The 22,853-nt window shown below is 45.8% G+C and overlaps 1 protein-coding gene and 1 long non-coding RNA gene across 3 annotated transcripts in view; one reads left to right on the forward strand and one right to left on the reverse strand.

The window, feature by feature from the left end:
• The window catches only part of KAZN (kazrin, periplakin interacting protein), an 846,942-nt gene that overhangs the window by 319,799 nt on the left and 504,290 nt on the right, over nucleotides 1-22,853 (forward strand). The window lies entirely within an intron of this gene.
• The window catches only part of LOC102462858 (uncharacterized), an 82,774-nt gene that overhangs the window by 9,817 nt on the left and 50,104 nt on the right, over nucleotides 1-22,853 (reverse strand). Inside the window, exon 7 of one of the 2 annotated variants that reach the window (XR_012897318.1) lies at nucleotides 20,451-21,776. The exons of the other annotated variant lie outside the window; for it this stretch is intronic. This is a non-coding gene — a long non-coding RNA (uncharacterized LOC102462858). Of the gene's footprint in view, nucleotides 1-20,450; nucleotides 21,777-22,853 lie in introns of those variants that run through there. 2 annotated transcript variants of the gene reach the window in all.

The raw sequence follows: 22,853 nt of genomic DNA on the forward strand, positions 1-22,853 counted from the left end.
AGGTACAAATGTAAAACAGTTGTAGCAATGCAAATAACCCAAGAAACCATGTTTAGGCATAGCTCTGTGAATAAAACCCTAATCTAAAAAGAGCAGGACCTAATTTCATAAGGCAACTAGTGCTTTCAGAACTGTGTGTGGGATTTTTCTTATTTTCATATTTTATCAGGCTAGTGTCTTACCCTCTTATTTTGCACTAGCTCTTCTGTTGCCTCTTTACATCATGCTGCTGCATTGATAGTGAGTTTTTAAAAACACAGCTCTTTCCGGATTTGAATTGTTCAGGTTGATTGAACAAAATGTGCATTTGTGTAGAATGGAAACTATGCTCCTTATCAGGATCATCTGTCTTGGTGAAATGACTTGTAACAACTGTTCCAAGAAGCAAAATCTGATAGAAACATTCTGAATAGATAAAAATATAAACAGTGGTTACTATGGAAACAAAAGTTGCGGAGAGAGGGCTTGAAAGTGTGTGGGTTTATATGCCAGGATTCATATACTAAGAATTCACAAGGGATTTTGTCAGTCAATTCAGCTGAATTCCTCTTTTAAATGCTCGACTAGCATGTACATAAATCATTGCAAAACTGACACACACTGGAATTTTGGGCCAAATCCTTAGCTAGTGAAAATCAGCCATTTGAATTTACTGATTTCTGTCCGCTAAGGATCTTGCCCTTGAAGTTTTTTGTTTTAATTTGAGAGGAGGACAAAGTGAAACATAGGAAGGGGTTACTTTTGAGAGGATCCAATTGGTGAAGGTTTTTGTGTCTAGGCTACTGATTCAAGCTGGATCCAGACTGGTAATGGCTGAGAGGCCTTACCGCAGGAGTGAGGAACTTTTTGGGGGTCGGGGGCTGCTGACCCACAGAAAAATCAGTTGAGGGCCACACACAAGTAAGAAGCAAAAAAACAAAACAAAACAACTGACGTGGCCCCCAGCTGAGGAGAAAGATGCTCCCCACATTCCCCTCACACACCAGAGCCTGGGGGGGCCCAGGCTAGATTTTGTGTGCTCCAGCCCTGTGATGAGATGGTGGGGAGCCTGGAGCCTTGAGCCTCAGGGGCCAGATCCAGGCAAGCCAGGGGCCACATCTGGTCCCCAGGCCAGAGGTTCCCTACCCCTGCCTTACCGTATGATAGATGCTTGGTGGCCTGTGTAAAAAGAGCTGGTAGTCTCAGCCAGTTTCCCAGCGGATGAAGGTTCACATTCACGTTGCCACATCCATACACCTTTCAGCTGAGTCTTGGGAGTGACAATATTTGGAGACTGACTTCTAACCCCATGGCCCTGGGTATGCTATCTTTGGGATTAGGCCCTCTGGAAGAAGTAGTATGGAGTAAATTTCTGCTGCCATGGCCCATACCCTATGCAGCAATCTGGGTAAATAGGGGACTTCACTCCTCAGGGTTGCCAATTCAGCTAGATTTATATATGCTCAAAATTAGCTTGGGGGGAGTGGTGGGGAGGAGGGAATGTCGCCTTCCCATCAGAATTGCTGAAAAATAATTGTCCTTGACTTGCGGGGGAGGGGGGGAGGGATCTGGATCATGCTGTAAAATGGGACATAAAAGCATAGAAGCTGTTGCCTCTACCCCAGTCAAGTTAGTGGTGACTCAAAGTCAGTCTCAAAGCCAACTTAGCAGGACAGGCTGAGAGATTTGGGCTTATTTAGTCTCTAGAAGGAAAGAGTGTACATGTGTGTGTTGGGGGGGGGAGATATGATAGCCTTTAACTACCTGAAGGGGCGTTCCAAAGAGGATGGAGCCAGGTTGTTCTCAGTGGTAACGGATGACAGAACAAGGAGCAAGTTGCAGTCTAGGTTGCATAATAGGAAAAACTATTTCACGAGGAGGGTGGTGAAGCACTGGAATGGGTTACTAAGGGAGGTGATAGGATCCCTATCTTTAGAAGTGTTTACAGCCAGGTCTCTTCTGAGGTCTCTTCTAACTCAAGTATTAAATGATTCTATGATTCTGGTGATGGGCTTGGATGAAAGGTTCAACTGGTCTCATCCTCAGACCAGTTCCTGGTGGAGGGGTTTACACATCACTGTAATTATCCTGTTGCCTCTACCTGTTGCAAAATCCTAGGCCCAGATCCTGCTATAGCTCAGCATGGGAAATGCCCATCCTTGATGTCAGTGGGGCTTTGTAACAAAGATCCATTTATATGGAGCAAGTTGCAGGATCAGGCCACTGGTAGTTAGGATGAAGACTTCCCATCTCCCTGCTAGTACAGGACGGGCCCCTGGTCCCGCAATCTGGCACCGCTCACAAACACTGAGCTCCCAAAAGACAAGCTAACGAAGTGCTAACGAATGGCGAGGGTCACAGCTCAGAAGTAGCCAAGGAGCTGCCAACCTGAACCTCTTGGAAAGCACAGCTCACTAAGTCAGCCAGAGTTAATGTCAAGTGCCTGGCTAGTATGGAAGGGACCCGGGTGTCCTAGGAAGCATCTCCCAGCATTTGTGGCACTAATAAACTCTTTGCAAAAGCACAGTGGCTACTCGGCCTGCATGGGTTTTCTCCCTCCTCCTTTCTTATAGTAGTTTAAGAAAATCTATACCATGAGTCTCCATAGCAACTGCAACCTCTACACATGGCACGCTATGGTGTACAAAGCCAGCGGAGCACTTTCAAACAGCAGCATGGAGCGCTCCCGATGCTTGCAGGGACATGGGGGAGACATGCCTGGCTGCAACTGATGCACAAATTGCTTCCCATCCCATTTGGATAGCAGGCTGGTGTCGGGAGGCAAAGCTAAATGGTTCTGTTTGCTCCCACCCAGAGTTTCAGTGTAAAAGCAGTCAGCCCAGTAAAGAGGTTTTGTTAAAAAGCAAAGAGTTCCCTTTGAAAAGGGATTCAACATGTATGTGCGATTACACTGTAGCATCTTAGGAAGGTCTCCAGTGAACTATGCCAGTTTGACCACTACCTACTTGGTCAATATGCTGGGAATTCAACCAGGCACTTCCAGAGCTAAACACATGAGCTGCTACAATTTGAGCTAAAGAGCAACCTTTTCGTAGCTAGCAACATATATCCTCTGCAGATCAGCAAAGAAGCCCATCTGTGACACACACAATACCAGGGTTACACCTACAGCTCAATTGTCTCCATATTGTTGCTAACACTCTGCAAGGGAGTCCATCGGTGCTGTACTGAAATAACCGGGTGTATACTCCTGACACCTATAGGATGGGCTCAAAACTGCACAATTGCTATAATGTGCTCTATGTGGCTTACAGTGAAAAGATAGTCTTTAAGTCCAGTGGTGGAAGCCATGGCTTTTGGAGCAGAAGATCTGAGCTGTACCCAGGTAGTTGCCATGTATTTCTGAGTGGCTGCGATAACTCTAATTGCGCCTCAGTTTTGTTACACTCAAACAGCATTTGCCTTGGAACTATTATTATTAGGTTACAAAGGCCCCATCCTTAGGGTTGCCAGGTGTCCGGTTTTGAATCAGACAGTCTGGTATTTGAGATTTCTGTCCAGGAAACAAATTGAGAAAATACCGGACATATAAATATCCAGTATTTTCTAATTAAGTTTTTATTATCATGAGTATCAGTATGTAGTTGCGTACTGCCTGGCTGGTAGACACATTCACACTGCGTGAGCATGTCTACCAGCCAGGCAGTACGGAACTACACAATAGAGACGAGGGGGGCAGGGCCAGGGCCGGGGCGGGATTCCATCCCTGGGGCCGGACCTGCCCGTGTTCCCCACTGGGGCCATGCGCGGGACAAGCAGCACCCTGGGATCTGCGTGCGCCTGGTCCAGCCCCTCTCTCCGCCGGCCGGTTCTCCCCTCCCCCCACTTTCCCCCTGGACAGCCCCACTCTCCCCGACCTCCTCCTGGACAGGCCTGCTCCTCGCTGGCCGGTTCCCCCCGACCAGCCCCACTTCCCCCAACCCTCTCACAGCCAGCCCTACTTCCCGCCAGCCGGTTCTCCCCCCCCCCCCAAGCTCCCCCTGCCAGCCACACTCCCCCCAACCCCCTCCCAGCCAGTCCTGCTTTCCGCCGGCTGGTTCCCCTCCCCACACATCTCCCCTGGCCAGCCCCACTCCCTTCCCAGCTGGTCCCTCCCCTCCAACCCCGCTATCTGAGATCAAGTGTGTCCGGTATTTTTTTGAAACCATCTGGTAACCCTACCCACCCTTCCTCTGGCAGGAAAGACACTGACCCCTGCTTATTGTACTGAGATCTATGGAAAGAGCTAAAGGACAAAGGAAATACCTTGCAGCGCTGCCCTTACCATACGCAGAATACGCAGTTGTGTAGGGCACCCCAAAATGTGGGTGGGTCTTAATGTCAACCCACCTCTTCCTATACCTGTTCTGTGGCTCTGCTTCCTCCCGAGAGTAGGTCGGTAACTTAAAAGCGAAAAAACCTGCCAGAGCTGTAAGCAGAACACTGACCCTGTGAAAGAGCCATTCAATGGCAATGAAGCCAGTTAACAGGCATTTGCCAAGCCCAGGTATGGCCTGTAATTTCTGAATTTAGCGCTAGCCAATAGTACCTTAGTTCAAAATGTCATTAGTGCCTTGCTGACGTTTATAAAATCACATCTCTGAAAAGTCACCCCTTCCTCTTCTGCCATACAGCACAAGGGCACCAGTTTAATAGTACGATGGAGGATCCCATAAATCCTAAGGACAGCCCGGATGCCTCAGTATTCAGAAAGAGGAGCAGAGTTAGAAGGTAGCATTGGTAGGTAGCTGGGAGTCATATAGGGGAAACTCAGCATTGTTACTTATGCTCTCTGGGCTGAGTCCTTTTCCTCCCCATTCTGTTGCTCTCCTTGAGGCCAGTGGTTTGATACCAAGGATGAATTTGGCTTTGTGTGTTTAGATATCTCAGGCAAAGCAGGGAAATCACTGCTAATTATCCTAACATCTGCCATAGTGTTTGCCGATGTATTCTGAGCTCATTATCCAGTCCATTAAAAAGGCCACCTTCCCTGCCGCTGCCTGGTACTATGGTTCTCGAAGTCAGCCAGGCTGCTGAGTGCTCTATATCCAGCACATCCTAAGGTACTTCACAACACAGTACAGTCAACTGCATTGCTCATCACAACAGGTAGTATTTGTTCTGGGCTTTTCTGTGACCTCCACCACAGTGATAGCTGAGGGCTTCCCAAACTGCAGTGAATTCAGTCTCAAAACCCCTCTGGGAGGTAGAGATGTGTCATTCCCATCTTATGGACAGGGAGCACAACTGAGGCACTTACACTAAGGGTATCACTAGACAGCGGTGCTATTTCGGGATACGTCCAGTATCCTGAAATAGCATTTTCCGCATCTTAACAGCACATCCATTATTTTGAAATGCAATAGAAATAATGGGCTTGCTGTTCCGATGTCTTGGTAAACCTTGTTCCACAAGCATGAAGGGACTTGTTGGAATAGTGATCTTTTTCGAAATTTGGCTCTGTGTAGACAGCACCAAATTTCGAAGTACACTATCTCAAAATAAGCTACACAATTTGCGTAGCTCAAATTGCTTTGCATATTTTGAACTAGCGCCACTGTGTAGAAACACCCTAACTCTACGCTGCCATTAAAATCTCATGAGGCACTTGAGAGACTAAGAGTATGTCTACACTACAGCGTTATTTCAAAATATCTTATTTCGAAATAGTTAATTTGAAATAAGTTATTTCGAAATAACGTGTCAACACACAAAATGCATTTCGAAATAGCGCGTCCACACTGAGTGGATGTTGAATTGCATTTAAGGCCGGCCGGAACCAGGTCCGGCAGGACATCAGGTCAGGAGTTACTTTGTGTGGCTTCTGTCTGAGGCTATCTGAGGCCTGTGCTTAAAGGGACCCCCCAAACAGCCGGTTCTCAGCTTTCCCTGCTTGCTTGCCTACCTCGATGAGGGACAGCTAAGCATTTTGTCTTTGCGTGCTCTGATTACCCTCACTCGGGACACCACAGCACTCTGCAACATGGAGCCAGAGCTGCCCCTGGGCACTCTGGTGCTTCTCGTGGATGCGTTGCTGCTAGCCTGGCTTCACTTTCTGCAGGCTGCCATCTGGGAGGTCCATCAGGGGCTGTCAGTATCCAGGAGGCCCTGCGGGAGAGCTTCCACCCTGAGGAGCACTAAGAGTCTCCCTGGTCTGCCCCAATGGGGGCTTGTGCCTCATTCCTCCCTCACATCCTTCTAGTTACCCCTCCCTAACCCCCCTTCCTGATGTCAAATAAAATACATGTATTTTCAAGAACACAAACTCTCTTTAACACAAAACACAAAAACACAAACACAAAACTGGGGGGGAATGAAACTCTGGTGAGACTGGGGAAAGGAGGTGGGAGAGGGGAAAAGAGAGGGTGGGAGAGGGGAGGGGGAAACCTGGGAGGAGGGAGCTGGAAGGGGGAAGCAAGGGGAAGAAGGGGGAGGGGAAGCTCAGGGCTTAGGGTGGGAGTCTCGCTGGACCAACTTGATTGTCATGCAAACCTGCTCCTGGGTTCACATGTGGCCTTTGATGGCCAAGCTGGCAGCTATCCTGCCATAGACAGTCGCATTCCTCTGTCTAGTGCAGAGATCATGGACATTGGGAGCATCACCCTCAAACCTGAATAAGGTCCGTGATCTCCATCCTCCAGGCCTTGGCAAGCTCCTGGGAGGTGGCAGAATGCTCCTGGGGAGCAGTGGAGGGCTGGCTGCCAGTGGCTTGCTGGCTCATGTTTTGGGGCCCCTGGGTCAGTGGCAGTGACTGCTGGCTCTGGGCTGGCAGGCTTGGAGATGGCACAGGCACTGTGGCCAGAGTCAACCCCTTTAAGGGCTCCGGGGAGGAGAGGAGGGAGAGGAGTGTTCTTGGTTGAGGCTGGAGTGGCCACCAGGGCACCCTGGGAAGGCTGGAGGCCCCCTATTTCGATGTAAGTGTCTACACAGCACTTATTTCGAAATAGCTATTTCGAATTTGGCGTTATTGCTTGTAGAATGAGGTTTACCAAATTCAAAATAAGTGCTCCGCTATTTCAAATTAATTTCAAAATAGCTATTTGGCTGTGTTGTAAAATTATTTTGAAATAACTTTTGCTGTGTAGACATACCCTAACAGATTTATTAGGGCATAAGCTTTTGTGGGTAAAACCAACTTCATTACAGTGGTTCAGTGGAGAGGGGAATTGCGGTGAGACTCAGGAGATGCTGGGTCTATTCCTAGCTCCAGCTGTAGCTAGCTATGTGAGTTTGGGCAAGTCACGGCACCTCTCTGTGCCTCAGTTTCCTCTTCTGTACTTGGGAGAGAAACGATAGCGATCTCTGTTGAGCTCCACAGATGAAAAGTGCTGTACAAGAGGTAGATATTATTACTAAAGGGACTCCACCAACCTCCAAATCAGGCTTCTGTCTGAAAATGCTGTAGTTTGAAGACCATTATCACGGCAGTGGGGAGACAGGGAATATTATTTGTGTGTGTGGTGCGGGGGGGGAGGGGTGAGAAATCATATGGTTTTCATTTCGTTGACTTGGAGCATCTGACAGCACTTCGTGCCTAGTCTGCCATTTCTCTGGGAGCTTGCAGGGCTCTTTCACTCAGCATCCTGGGAAAGGACAATATTTTGAAACAGAGGAACATGTAAAAACCACAAAAATGGCCAGGAAGACTCAGGCGGCAGCGGAGGCCTGGACAGACTTTTTTAAGTGTTGAAAAATGGAATCTTTTTCAAGCTGAATGTTATCACTGTCCCTTCCTCCCCAGTTCACAGCAACTGGGAATGGATCTTGGTTAACAGCAAGCGTGCTTTGCAAGGACTGTGTCTGTGTTTGCACAACAACTTGCATGATGGAACCTCTGTGTCTCTATTAATTGGAATAAAATAGAATGCCTGAATCCTGGGAAGGGGAATTAACTCTTTTGTTTAACTTGACTATTCACAATGAGAGCCTGCTGAGCACCTGCAATGCAACTGAAATTAGTGGGAGATGCAGGGGCACAATGCTTGGGGAATTCGTGTGCTGAAAAACTCGTCCTTTGCTAATTTTGGTGTTCTAGGTATCCCATCTTTGCATATTGTTAAGTTTGCACAATAATAACTCTTCCAATTCATCTTTCTTTTGTTTTGCAACTTGGTTTTGTTAGTTTATTTTATATTCCATGTGTACAGAGGTCTTGCTCTGATGGCTGGGAGTCAAACAATCTAACTTCGATTCCTGGCTCTGCCTCTGTCAGTATGACCTTGGATACGTTTCTTAACCTTTAGCCTTCACTTTCTCCATCTGTGCATTGGGCATAAAATCTGTGTACATATGTCTACACTACAGAGTTTTGTCAGAAAAACAGCAGTTTTTCCAACAAAACTTGAGGAACATCCACACTGCAATTGCGTTCTTCTGCAAGAAAGATTTTTCCAGCATTGGTAATCCTCATTCTATGAAGAAGAAGCCTTTTTGTGAAAGAGCTCTTTCGGAAAAAGGTGTGTGTGGACAGGAAAGAGGGAGTTCTTTCAAAAGAAGAGGGAAGAGGAAAAAACACAGGTACCCTGGGCTATGTCTAGACTTCGTTGTATTTTTGAAAGAGAAAATTCAATGGGAATTAGCATATCTTCTTCCGATCTCACTTTTGAAAGCGGGTCTTTCAAAAGTGAAAGTAGTCTGGACGCATTTTTTTCGGAATCCCCCCCTTTTTTGAAAAACCGCTCTTCCTTAAAAATGAGGTTTATGTGGTTTTTCAAAAAAGGGTGGGGTGCAAAAAAACCATGTCTGGACTACTTTCACTTTCAAAAGACCAGCTTTCAAAAGTGAGATCGGAAGAAGATATGCAAATTCCTGGAGAATTTGCATATCCTCGTTCGAAAATACAGCACAGTATAGACATACCCCTGGTGGCCGCTCCATCCATAGTTATCAAACTTACATGCATCAGTGTGGATACTCTCTTTCAAAAAAGCAGATCGCTTTTTCGATGCACTTTTGTAGTGTGGACGCTCTCTTTTGGAAGAAGCTTTTTTGGAAGATCTCTTCCGTAGCCTGTAAGAGAGGTGCTGAAATTCTGATTCTGTTACAGTTTGTAAAGCACTTTGAGATCCATGATTGAAAGTATCAGAGCAGGCTTTGATATATTTGTAGGGTGGGTAAACAACATATCTCCTCTCAATATGAATAGAAGTCATATGGCTGGACCCCATGCACTGCTTAGAAAATATCAACTATTATAATTATTTAATACTATACTTTTGTATTATGATGATTTATTAAATACTAGAGTTTCCTAAAATTTACTATTGTGTTATAATAATACAATTTGAGACAGTTCTAGTATTAAAAGTTTATAAAAGTTGTAATAAACTTTTATAAACTTTTAATACTAGAACTGTCTCAAATTTTTAAAACCATTACAATTTCAAAGATAGTTTCATTCCACTTTCTTTTCAAATCCACCAGATTATTGTTTTCTTTTTCAAAATCTTCTGTGGAAAGTTTTAATTGACACTTTTTTCTGTCTTTCTCTGGGAAAATCAGAATGTGCTACAGCTAAACCTTTCAGCTGTGTCTTCACTGCACCCTTTTTCCGGAAAAGGAATGCAGATGAAACAAGTCGGAATTGCAAATGCAGCGGAGATTTAAATTTTCCCCGCTCCATTTGCATGAACATGGCTGCCGCTTTTTTCCGGCTCGGGGCTTTGCCGGAAAAAAGCGCCAGTCTAGATGGGGATCTTTTGGAAAATAAAGCCTTTTCTGAAAGGTCCCTTATTCCTGATTTTAAGAGGAATAAGGGATCTTTCGGAAAAGGCTTTATTTTCTGAAAGATCCGCGTATAGACTGGCACTTTTTTACAGCAAAGCTCTGAGACGGAAAAAAAGCGGCAGCCATATTTATGCAAATGAAGCGGGGGGAATTTAAATCCCCGCTTCATTTGCAATTGCGATGTGTCTAATTTGCATCCCTTTTACGGAAAAGGGATGCAGTCTAGACACAGCCATGAAGAATAAAAAATAATAATCATGATCGAAATACCAGTTTTCATTAAAAAAAGTTTCCATGAAAAAAAAATTATTTTACTACATGTTGACTTAAAGTGCTAAAACCCGAAAGTGAAGGAAATAAGGATGAGCTTTTCTGAACCTACCTCCTCGGTATCTAATTCCCTTAGGCTCCTTCATAAATTCCAACCTAGATTCTCTTAGCAAATCTAAGCTTCTTTGAATCGTGTTGGCAGGCTCTGTACACAATAGAATAAATTATCCTGGCTGTCAACATATTTCTCTCCTCACTGTAGATGTTGTTGTTGCTGTTTTTGAAAGCATTCTTATATAACCATGTCAGACTCTTGGACTGAGTGATTATGTCATTATATCTGCAGCAAATATTTTGAATAAATATTAAATAATCCCACAAAGTTGTTAGCCCTTGTTAGCACTAGCAGCAAAAGCCAGCTGATTCCATAAGCAGGGCGGGGGGAGAGAGGTTTGGCTACTGCCATTCAACCCTTCTAAGGAGCAATTCATAATGTTCTATCGGGGAGAGATGCCGCTTGCATAAATAAATGATTTAGCTGTAATGTTAGAAATCTCAAGGCACTGAGTCTTTTTAATCCCCGCTAGTTGGGAGATCATATGTACTGTTATACCTGGCCAAGGAGTAAGGCTGCCTGGGGAATGGCGGCCCACAGAGAATTTAGTCTTTCCTGAATGGTGGGGATTCCCCCTTATCTCTCTTTCCACCTGCTTGAGATGACGTTTCCACATTTGCCAACCCAAAGAGTTAGAAAATATCAAGTCTGGCCCCCAAGGCGATCATGAGATGAAAAATTATGAGAATTTAGAAACTAATAATTGGTGGCTCCTTTTTATTTGGCCTCTGAAGTGGATTTTTAGCCACTAAGGTTCATATTGCCAAGGTTTTCTCTGCAACCATCAGGATGAGAAACTTGTTTATTTGGATTTTTATTGAAAGTGGTGATTCTCACATTTTCACGTGACCTCAGAGCTAGGGCTTTAGCAAATACCAAATACTATAAACAATGAGAAGTCCTGTGGCTTCTGATGAAGTGGGTCTTTGCCCACGAAAGCTTATACTGACAATAAGTCACTTGTGAGCATGAAACAACAAGAAGTCCTGTGGCACGTTATAGACTAACACAGTGTTTCTCAAACTGTGCTCCGTGGAGCCCCTAGGGGCTCCGCGAGATATCTCCAGGGGCTCCGCGAAGTTTAATGTGGCCAACATCGATAGGTACAACACATACAATCAGTGGACCGCTGGGGCTCCGCATAAATTTTTATGCATGTAAAGGGCTTCGAAGCCCAAAAAGTTTGAGAACCGCTGGACTAACAGATATATTAGAGCATAAGCTTTCGTGGACAAAGAACCCACTTTGTCAGATGCATGTAGTGGAAATTCCAGAGGCAGGTATAAATATACAGGCACATGAAAAGAAAGGAGTACCAATCCTGAGGTCAATTCAGTCAAGGTCAATTCGGGACTTCTTGTTTATGAAGATTCAGACTACCCTTCTGATACTTGTCACCAAATAAAGTAAAACTTGTGATACAATTGTGAGAGATGACAGCACTACCTTTTTCTTTCCTCTGTGCCAGTCAGCCTCCAATACTGGGAACAGTCTAACCCCCACAGAACATAGGATGATAGGAATCAAACAAATTCAGAGCTTTGGTCCATCTGGTACAAATGCTACATGAAACCTTGTAGTAGGTGAAATTCTTTTCAGGGACCTCAGTGGAATATAGGTGAGTCCCATAAACTCCATCCCAATTCAGCAAAGTGCTGAAGTATTTTCCTGGTGTTAAGTATGTGCTGAAGGGCCATTGAAGGTAATGGGAATTGAGGCTGGAAGCAGTTCTTTGCTGGATCAGGTCATTAAGTCTGTGATACGTCATGCTTACTTGGCCGCTCCATGAGGCCTGAGAATTTTGCTGCTACCAAAATGATGTGATATTCTGTTGTTGTTTCATAGACTAAGTTCCAAGGCCTTCTAGCTAACATGACTCTAGCCTGAACTCTTGTTTTAAATGCTCAGGATCCATCCATGCTGGACAGTAGACTGCCTCACCAAATCGTATCTAACAAAGATGGCTTTTTAATCTGCTCAAGAAGCTGCGAGGAGTTGAGTTAATGTCAGACATATCTCTCTAGCCCTCCATGAGCCTGATACAAAAAGGCACATGATGCGAATGTATTTTCATCTTCTAACAACGGTTCGGTTATTCTGCTTGGGAAATGTGGTTAATGCCTCCTTCTGCTGTTTTTGTGCCTTGTCCAAATTTTGCAGAGGTGAAAAAGAAAGGCAGAGAGAGACATAAAATGCTTTTCTGTTTTTCATATGGACTTGAATGAGGGTTGGAGGAAATCTCTTGACAGGTTCCAAAGTGCCAAATCCCCAAACTCCAGCTGTGCCATTATTGAGACTCATTAGACCAAATCCTCAGGCATGCTGATCAGTTCTATTTCCTCCTGAAATTAATAGCAATTCTCTCCCTTCTCATTGATGCCCGGGTGTTCCCCTCCTAGCACACTGCTCATTTAAATTCTGGCCCTGTAGCCGATCAACTGCTAGCTTAGTAACAGCCTCTCACATGGATCATCTGCTGGGCTTGAACCCTGGGCCTTAAATGGTAAAGCACAAACCTCCACTGCCTGAGCTAAAGAAGCAACTCACTTAGTCAGAAGCGGTTAACCACTAGAGGGGAGTACAAGACACTGGCTACAACAGAGGTGGCCAAAACAGCCTCCGCAGGCCAGATTCGGCCTGTCAAGCAGGTTGATCCAGCCCACGGCCACCCTGCTGCTGACCCACCCACAGCCAATTGAGACCTGGGGACAGGAGAGTGTGCCAAGTCTCCTCCCCCTGCCAGGGGTGCATGGCACCAAAGGGAACCGCCAGCTGTTCAAAACATCTGGTGGTTCTCTCCTAGGAGTTGCGAGGAGGGGGACAGAGACTTCATGTGCTCCCACCACACCCCCAGGCCAATCATGGTATATGGGCAGGGAACACAGGAGGCCTCCTGAGCCCGCCCCTTCCACTTGAGGCCCCACCCCTTCCAGGGCATAGAATCATAGACTCATAGAACTGGAAGAGACCTCAGAAGGTCATCAAGTCCAGCCCCCTGCTCTAGGCAGGACCAATCCCAACTAAATCAACCCAGCCAGGGCTTTGTCAAGCCGAGACTTAAACACCTCGGCTGTGTCTACAGTGGGCCGCTTATTCCGGAAAATCAGCCGCGAGCTGCGGAATAAGCTGCGAGCTGTCTACACTGGCCCTTGAATTTCCGGAAAAGCAATGATGCTCTACTGTACAAAATCAGCCACTATTCCGGAAAAACTATTCTGCTCCCGCTCAGGCATAAGTCCTTATTCCGGAACACTGTTCCGGAAAAGGGCCAGTGTAGACAGCCCAGTAGTCTTTTCCGGAAAAAAGCCCCGATCGCGAAAATGGCGATCGGGGCTCTTTTCCGGAAAAGCGCATCTATATTGGCCACAGACGCTTTTCCGGAAAAAGGGATTTTCCGGAAAAGCAGCCTGCCAATGTAGACGCTCCTTTTCCGGAAAAACTGAAAACGGAATAGTATTCCGTTTTAAGCAGTTCCGGAAATTCATGCCAGTGTAGACACAGCCCTTTAGGGCTGGAGACTCCACTGCTTCCCTAGGTAACCCATTCCAGTGCTTCACTACCCTCCTAGTGAAATAGTTTCCCACTAAAAGTGCAGCCCGCAATCACTTCAGAAGTGGCCTCCCTTCAAAAATTATAGCTCATCCCTGGTCTACAGGCATTTCATGCAGAAGTTGGTCCAGTTAAAGGTATTACCTCACCCACCATTTGTCTCTACAACGTTTTACATGCACCTCAACAAAAATGACACGCTAGGCTGAACAAAGAGGCATTTCCTGCTCCCCTATGACATGAGACTGGATAGGGAGATTTGGCAATGAGCTACAGAATGCATATTCTCTCTGATGGAACATAAACAGTCTGCATGATCATAACAGAAACCCAGACCACAGTAAAGGAACCAAAATGCCTAGTAGAATCTTCACATGTCCCAGGAAGAAAAATGGGCCCATTATGTTTTTCCTATTTTATACAAATTAGATCTTAAAACCATAAAATCACAAGGAGCTTACAATTTCATCGTTACTTCCTAAAAATGATGCTGCTTTGCACAGTAATTACATACCAAATTTGTTAGAGAACTATCAAGCTATAAAAGTGGCGGTAATGCGTTGCTATTTAATCACTGAATTGTAAATGAGTTTTCCTTTTTCCAGACTCAGTGTAGCAAGTTGGTAGAATTAGGAGAACATTCTTTGGGCTGACTTTAATTTTTGTGTGTGAAATTTAGTGCCATTAATTTTCTCATCCATATAAGCCACGTTTATCACTTTCAAGCCACAAAGGAAATCCATTCTGTATCGAGTCTATAATTTTTTGATTGTTTCCTTATATTAATTCTCATTCCCATGCCACAATAATGCCTTCTGCCATGATGGGCAAAAAAGAGATGAAGTAGGAAGCCAGTAGGACACTGGGGGTACATCTACACTGTTCAGTAATTTTAGAATAAGGTGTTCCAGAATAGTTATTCCGAAATACTTTAATTTGAAATAGCATGTCTACACTGCAGGGAAGCCTCAAAATTAGTCTGAGGCAGGCTTCCCTGATGTAGACATGCTATCTCGATTTAGAGCCCTAGGAGGAATAACTTAGAATGCTATTTCGAAATAGCAGAAGTGGTGCTATTTCTTTGTAGAATGAGGTTTACAGAAGTTGAAATAAGCCATCCATTATTTCAAAATGATTTTGAAATAACAGAATTTCTGTGTAGACGCTCGCATAGTTATTCTGAAATAATTTTGCTGTGTAGACACCAAAGCGATGTTGATGATAGAGGAGTTTTTCTCATAACTTTCTCCCTCCTCCTTTTCTCACCATTCCTACCATGCCCAAAATATTCCATGGTCAAAGGGCTTTTTATGTTGTCTGTGAAGTCTGGCCACACCGCACGGAATGTGGTCTCAAAAAGGGATGTTGCTATAGCCACAATGAAGTGCTATCTTGACAGAGACTGTTATAAATGGAAGCTATGGTCCCAGAGACCTGGCACAGGTTTAATGCAGAAATCATTGAGTTATCTCCAATGTTCATCGTGTTATGCAGCATATTCTTATGCCGTAATTGCCCTTCCATAGGCATTTGTCAGCAATTTTTCTTATATTATGTCAGAGGCACGATTAGTTTGCACTTGGCGTGCCTGATCCAGCCTCCATATGACACTAAGTCTATAGACAGGTATATTTGAGAGGTGCTTTAGCGATCATCCTGATTCTTGTCCTCCTCTTTGGCTGGTGGCTTCAATTGGTAGGTTGCTAGCAGCAATACTGCAAACTGCTGATATTAAACTGGGATTAATGAGGTAGTGTGATGAGGGTCCACTCACTACAGATGTCCTCCTTGTAGCTGGGTCTGGGAATTAGCATTTGCCCCATCTGTCACCCTATTCACCCAGAAGCCCCTCTCTGGCTATGTCTACATTGAGGGGTATCCTCAATGTATCCAGAGGTATCCCGGAAAAACTCTGCCATATCCAGCGAATGCATCTGTTCTTCCACTTTTTTTTGGCAGAAGAGCAGATGTGCTCTTACGGAAGCCCTGTCTTCCTCCTCCTATGAGGAAGAAAGGATTTTCCAAAAGAGGAGCCTTTTCCAAAATTTGGCCCAGTATAGATGGGCCAAATTTTGGAAAAGCCTTTTCTGAAAAAAAGAATCGGAAAAAGGTATGCAAATTGTGGAGAGAAATTTGCATACCTTTCCCCCCAAAAAAATGTAGTGTAGACAGAGCCTCTCTCCATGTCTTAGAGTGCTCTCTCTTTGTGACCCAGACCTCCAGGCAGGTCAGTATGGAGTTCCCTCTCTCTTCTGGGGTAACAAAGTCCCACTGCACAAGCTGTCCAGATGCCATTTCAGGCAGTTTTCTGTTCCATCTTAGAATCATACAAACATAGAATCCTAGGGTTGGAAGAGACCTTAGGAGGTCATTGAGTACAACCCCCTGCCCAAAACAAGACCAAACCCTGGCCTTAAAAACCTCTAGGGATGGAGATTCCATGCCTTCCCTAGGTAACCCATTCCAGAGCTTCACCACCCTCCTAGTGAAATAGTTTTTCCTAATATCCAACCTAGACCTCCCCCACTGCAACTTGAGACCATTGCTCCTCGATCTGTCATCTGTCACCACTGAGAACAGCCTCTCTCCATCCTCTTTGGTAGTTTAAGGCTGCTATCGAGTACCCCCTCACTCTTCTGTAGACTGAATAAGCCCAAATCCCTCAGCCTCTCCTCATAAGTCATGTGCTCCAGCCCCCTCATCATTGTTGTTGCCCTTCTGGTCCTGCGCCACCTTTCCAGCAGCTGGTAGGGGAACCTGCCCCCCCTTCCCTCCCCATTGCTCAGAGGTTCAGCCCAGGCATCCTCTGACTGGCAGTCCTGTTGTGCTCCATCTCAGACATGTTGCTCTTTCCCATGCTTGCATCTTACCCCACCCCACCTCCCTGTCTCCCTGCCTATCTCTGGGTTACCACTGAAGATTCTTCTGCTTCTTCCTCCAGATACTTCAATTTTTGTGGCCTCTCAGCATCTCTCACCTGTCAATTTCTAGCCCTTGGCTCTGAAATCCACCCCCTCCCTGGGCTACAGGGCCTGGTTTGAAATGTCTACATGGCTGGGTTGAAATGTTTACGTGACTAGTTTTCGTACTATAGCACAAACCCAAGTCTGTAGCCTGAGCTCTGAGTCTTGCTTTAGGGGCTTTTTGCTGGGTCTGGACAGACTCCTAAGTCCATAAATTACCTCATCACTATATTATCCGAGGGCCTCACAATCTTTAATGTATTTATCCTCACAAGGAAATGCTGAGAGTCCCAGTTTAGAGTGGTGAAGCTGGGGCACTGAAGCAGGAAAGCAGGAGATTTTAAGGCCCCCAACTCACCTTCATTTCAGTGATCACTGTTCCTTTCCCCCATGACACCAGCACCTCTCGTGCTATTGATTTCCATGAGAATTAGGGACCTAACAAAAATCTGGCCCTAAGTCTCACAGGGTATGTCTACACAGCAAAGTTATTTCAAAATAACAGCCCTTATTTCAAAATAACTTTCCTAGCATCTACACAGCCAAGCCACTATTTCAAAATAGAGGAGCACTTATTTCAAATTTGGTAAACCTCATTCCATGAGGAATAACACCAAATTTGAAATCGCTAATTCGAAATAAGTGCCCTGGTGGCCACTCCAGCCTCAACCAAGAACACTCCTCTCCCTCCCCTCCTCCCCGGAGCCCTTAAAGGGATTGACTCCGGCCACAGTGCCTGTGCCAGCTCCAAGACTGCCAGCCCAGAGCCAGCAATGACCACCCTGACCCAGTGGCCCCAAAACATGAGCCAGCAAGCCACTGGAAGCCAGCCCTCCACTGCTCCCCAGGAGCATTCTGCCACCTCCCAGGAGCTTGCCAAGGCCTGGAGGATGGAGATCACGGACCTTATTCAGGTTTGAGGGTGATGCTCCCAATGTCCATGATCTCTGCACTAAACAGAGGAATGCGACTGTCTATGGCAGGATAGCTGCCAGCTTGGCCACCAAAGGCCACATGCAAACCCAGGAGCAGGTTCGCATGAAAATCAAGTAGGTCCAGCGAGACCCCCACCCCTGAGCCCTGAGCTTCCCCTTCCCCTTCTTCCCCTTGCTTCCCCCTTCCAGCTCTCTCCTCCCAGGTTTCCCCCTCCCCTCTCCACCCTCTCTCCTTCCCTCTCCCCTCCCCTGTCCCCTCCCCTGCCTTCTTTCCCCAGTCTCACCAGAGTTTCATCCCCCCCCCCCCCCAGTTTAGTTACATAAAGACAGTTTGTGTTTATGAAAAAATGTGTATTTTATTTTACATCAGGAATGGGGGTTGGGGGGGTAAGTGGAAGGACATGAGGGAGGAATGAGGCACAAGCCCCCAGTGGGGCAGACCAGGGAGACTCTTAGTGCTCCTCAGGGTGGAAGCTCTCCCGCAGGGCCTCCTGGATACTGACAGCCCCCCAATGGACCTCCTGGATGGCAACCTGCAGAAAGTGCAGCCAGGCTCGTAGCAACGCATCCAAGAGAAGCACCAAAGTGCCCAGGGGTAGCTCCGGCTCCATGTTGCAGAGTGCTGTGGTGTCTTGAGTGAGGGCAACCAGAGCACGCAGAGACAAAATGTTTTGCTGTCCCTCATCGAGGTAGGCAAGCAAGCAGGGAAACCTGAGAACTGGCTGTCCAGCAGGGGTCCCCTTAAGCACAGGCCTCAGATAGCCTCAGACAGCAGCCACACAAAATAAATCCTGACCTGATACCCTGCCGGACCTGGTTCCGGATAGCCTTAAATGCAATTCAACGTCCACTCAGTGCGGATGCGCTATTTTGCAATTAACTATTTTGAAATAGCTTATTTTGAAATAACGCTGTAGTGTAGACATACACAGACATGAACTCAACTGGGGAATCAGCTCCTTTTTTTGTAGGTCATCAGCCAGCACTCTATTCACTGACCCATCCTTCCTCTACTAGCCATTATACAGAACAGCTGTGATTTATTTGTGATGCTGTTTACAGTCTGAGAAGGTCTCGTAGGGTGTGTCTAGACTACCTAGTTTTGTCGACAAAAGTGGACTTTTGTCGACAAAACTATACCAGCGTCTACACTACCGCTGAGTTCTGTCGACATAACGTCGACAGAACTCAGCAGTTTTGTCGACGCGGGTATACCTCATTTTACGAGGCATTACACCTTCTGTCGACAGAACTCTGTCGACAGAAGGTGTTATTGCCTGTAACATTGCGTCCAGACTACGGAGTTCTGTCGACAAAGCAGCTTGCTTTGTCGACAGAACTCAATGTGTCTGGACGCTCTTTGTCGACGGAAGTTTTGTTGACAGTATCTGTCGACAAAACTTCCGTCGACAAAACGCGGTAGTCTAGACGTACCCATAGATCCAGAAAGGGCCATCATGATCATCTAGACCCATGGTGTCCAACCAGTTCTGAAGCAGTAGCCACTATAGTATAGTATAGTATAGTATAGTATAGTATAGTATAGTATAGTATAGTATAGTATAGTATAGTATAGTATAGTATAGTATAGCAAACCAGCCACACTTAACCAGCAAAATAGCCATATGTGGCTAGTGGCTAGCGTGTTGGACACCACAGATCTAGACTGATCTCCTGCACATAACAGGCCATAGAATCTCACCCACCTGCCTCTGTAACCTCTGGCTAGGTTGCTGAAATCTTCAAATCATGAGTTAAACTTCAAGTTACAGAGACTCCGCCATTTACTCAAGTTTAAGCAACTTATCATTAGAACCCTGCAAATCTGTGGCTATCCATTTTATACCTATGGGTATCCGCATCCATGGAGAAGGATTCAGTTATCTGCAGCTCATTTTTGCCGATATGACGCCAATGCAGATACAAAATTTTGTAACTGTGCAGGGCTCTACTTATAATCTTCACTAATTTCTCATGGCATGTGATTCTCCTGTCAATAATGCCTGCTATTTCTATGGAGGAATATTGGACTTAGTATAACCTTCTATGTTGAAAATGACATATTGACATATACAATTGTTGTAACGCACTTGAAGTGACAGTAATTTGAAGTTACAGCCATGTATACAAATCAATAACACTATCATATTGAGACAGAAAAACAAAAGATAAAAGTTCAAACCATGCAGATGAATACAAGATGGATTTTGGAAAATGGGGTGAATTATTTCAGTGAATACCAATTCACATTCTGAAGCCACTGCCATCCAAAGATTTTGAAGCATTTTATGAACCTGAGTTCAGACTCACTTTACTGTTGCAGGTAGAAAATTACAACCCTCATTTAACAGATAAGGAAATTGGGCTTAAAAAGCCTAAATTACCCACCCATGGTCTTGCATGAGGCCTATGGTAGAGCCAAGAATAGAAAACAGTTTTCCAGACTCCCATTCTGGTGGCCTAAGTAGAAGATATTGTTCCTTTCTATAGCTCCCACATTTGTGCACATTAGGGAAGAGGCTGAATTCAGAGTTGGCAATAATATGAAATTTCAATTGGTGGAATGGCATCCCTTCCTGTCAGGTCTGAAATTGGCCCAAGGCAAACATATAGGCTATGTCTACATTGCGCATTCTTGCGCAAGAAGCTATGCAAATGAGGCGTGGCAATAAATATCATTGCGCCTCATTTGCATACTTAATGAGCTGCCATTTTTGCAGTCTACACTGCTCCTTCTTGCACAAAAATCCCCTCTTGCGTAATAGCCATTCTGCCTGAAAATAAGTGGCAGAACGGCTCTCGCACAAGAAGGAGGGTTTGCGCAAGAAGGAGCAGTGTAGACAGCTTCTTCTTGCACAAAAGCTACTTGTGCAAAAATGGCAGCTCATTAGGTATGCAAATGAGGTGCAGCAATATTCATCGCCACACCTCATTTGCATATCTTCTTGCGCAAGAATGCGCAATGTAGACATAGCCATGAGGAACTGACCTTAGTAAATGACCTAAAGCAAGTATATGTGCCTGTTGCATCCTTCCTGCACACCTGTTATTCTCTCCTACGCAGGGGCAGCTCTAGAGTAGCTGCCAGCAACTGGCGCCCTAGGTGAACCATGCAATCGGCGCCCCCACCTCCAAACCCCACAATGATATTGAGCCACCATTTGGTGCCCCATTTAGCTTGATGCCCTAGGCGACCGCCTAGTTCACCTATATGGACGGGCCTCCCCTGCTCCTAAGTCACAGTTTTGACTCTCTGTGTTCACCAGCCACTTCCAACAGAGTTCTGAACTATCATCTGTTTCTAACTGTGAAAATTCTGTTCCCTGGTTGTATTCTGTGCTGAGCCTGGCAGGGAGAGAAAGGAAGGGAAAGAAAAAAAACCAGTGGCTGTTTATTATTAAGATTGGGTGAAAACTATGTTCCCAATAGAACTTCCTTCCAGTGACAATGTTGAAGGCACAGTATTGAAGTTTGTATATTTTTGTCCAGAAATGCTCCTGGATCTCTGACGTAGCTCAGGTGCAGGGATATGTCAGTTGTCAGGGCAACACCATGGGTTTGTTTCACGAATAATGGAGTGAATGGCGAGGCTGATTTCTGTGTCACAGCACTCTGCGGAGAAGGTGGAATGGGGCTGAGAGGCGACGGTGCTTATTATGCACCAGAAGCTCGGGAAGGGTTGTGATGGAGAGCGTGACATGGCAACATATACAAGAAAAGCCTGATTGCAGATCTTTCTGCAAAGGGCCCGTTTAAGCCTCCTGTGTAGGCTGAGCTATTTTAAACAGCAAGAGTTCTTGCTTCGAACTCCCAAAATGCAGCTGATTTGGGCCCACCTGCATGGTAGAGTTGCAGGGCTGTATCTCCCTCCTCTGATGGGACACACAGAAGGGAATAGAAGCAGTTTCTAGCCAGTAAATGCAGATGGGGAAGGACATGAGGTTTCCTTGCAGACCACAAGGACACAACTCATGTCCTAATACATGCTGTCCCCCTTCACCAGCAGAAGACAGTCTTTCCACAACAGGCGAAGCAGAGAAACCACCTGAGCTAATGGATGACCACATCTACCTTTTCATAATCTGCTCATGGCCAAGCCATTCAATATGTGGGACAATATTGACTCTGTTGAGGGCCCAGTACACACGTTGTGCTCTTCAGTTAGCAGTGTCCCATCCTCAGTCTGCTGTAGGAGTGATTGCTCTTGTGCTTGGCAGGGGGGCGTTTCATTATGCAGCTCTTAGGGATGCAAAGAGGGAGAAAAAGAGAGGAGTAGAAAAGTCATCTCATACATCCTTGTCCTCCAAAACCCTTGAAGCCTTGAGTCAATTCTTATTCGGTCCTTATGCAGGCAAAAAGGTCCTGTGGCTTCACTGGGAATTTTGCCCGAGTGAGGACTGCGGAGACCGACACAATAGTAATAAGGAAAGGAAAACAGTTTGGTGACTTTTGTTATCACTAAAAGCCCATTGTTTTAATTTAAACATCTCACATGTACACGTGAACATAGACCTGGGAACTAAGGCGATGACTAGACTGCAAGCTTCTTTCAGAGGAAGCTTTTTCGGAAGAGATCTTCTGGAAAAGCTTATTTCGAAAGAGAGCATCTACACAAAAGCGCAATGAAAAAGCGATCTGCTTTTTCAAAAGATAGCGTCCACATTGATAGGACACTGTCTCGCATTTAAGTGGTGATTAGTCTGGATGGAGTACCACCAGGGCACCTGTGTTATTTCTTGGAGACCTCTTCTTGCAAAAGAACTCCCTCTTCTGAGTCCACACATGCCTCTTTCTGAAAAAGCTTTTTCAGAAAAAGGCTTCTTCCTTGTAGAATGAGGTTTACCGCCATCGGAAAAAAACCCTCCTTTCTTTTGACTTTCCGTCAAAAGAACTCAATGGCAGTGTGGACGCAAGTATTGTTCTCCCGGAAAAATGGCCGTTTTTAAAAAAAAACGCTGCAGTGTAGATGCACCCCGGTATTGGGATGCCACAGCTCCTCCAGGTTTTATGCAGGGTTCCACAGCCAGCTCTGCAGCTGGCATCCCAGCTGCTGCCCCGCACCCAGGGCTCTGCTACCCCGCTCACTCCGGTCCCAGTTTCAGCTCCCTTACCCCGTCTGGATCCCCCGCTCTCCTGGAGCCACGGCCCTGCTCTATCTCGGGATAGGAGAAGTAAACAGAGGTGTGGGAGCTGGCTTTCAGCACCCCCACTATTAAAAATGTTCCAGCACCTGTGGGCATGGGAGAATTTGCAGCTCAAACGCTGCAGCACTACACTAAGACATGACAACCGAGAAACGAGTCACTCTCCCGGAAA

This window comes from Pelodiscus sinensis, chromosome 23 (genome assembly GCF_049634645.1).
Source record: "Pelodiscus sinensis isolate JC-2024 chromosome 23, ASM4963464v1, whole genome shotgun sequence".
Taxonomy (NCBI): domain Eukaryota; kingdom Metazoa; phylum Chordata; order Testudines; family Trionychidae; genus Pelodiscus; species Pelodiscus sinensis.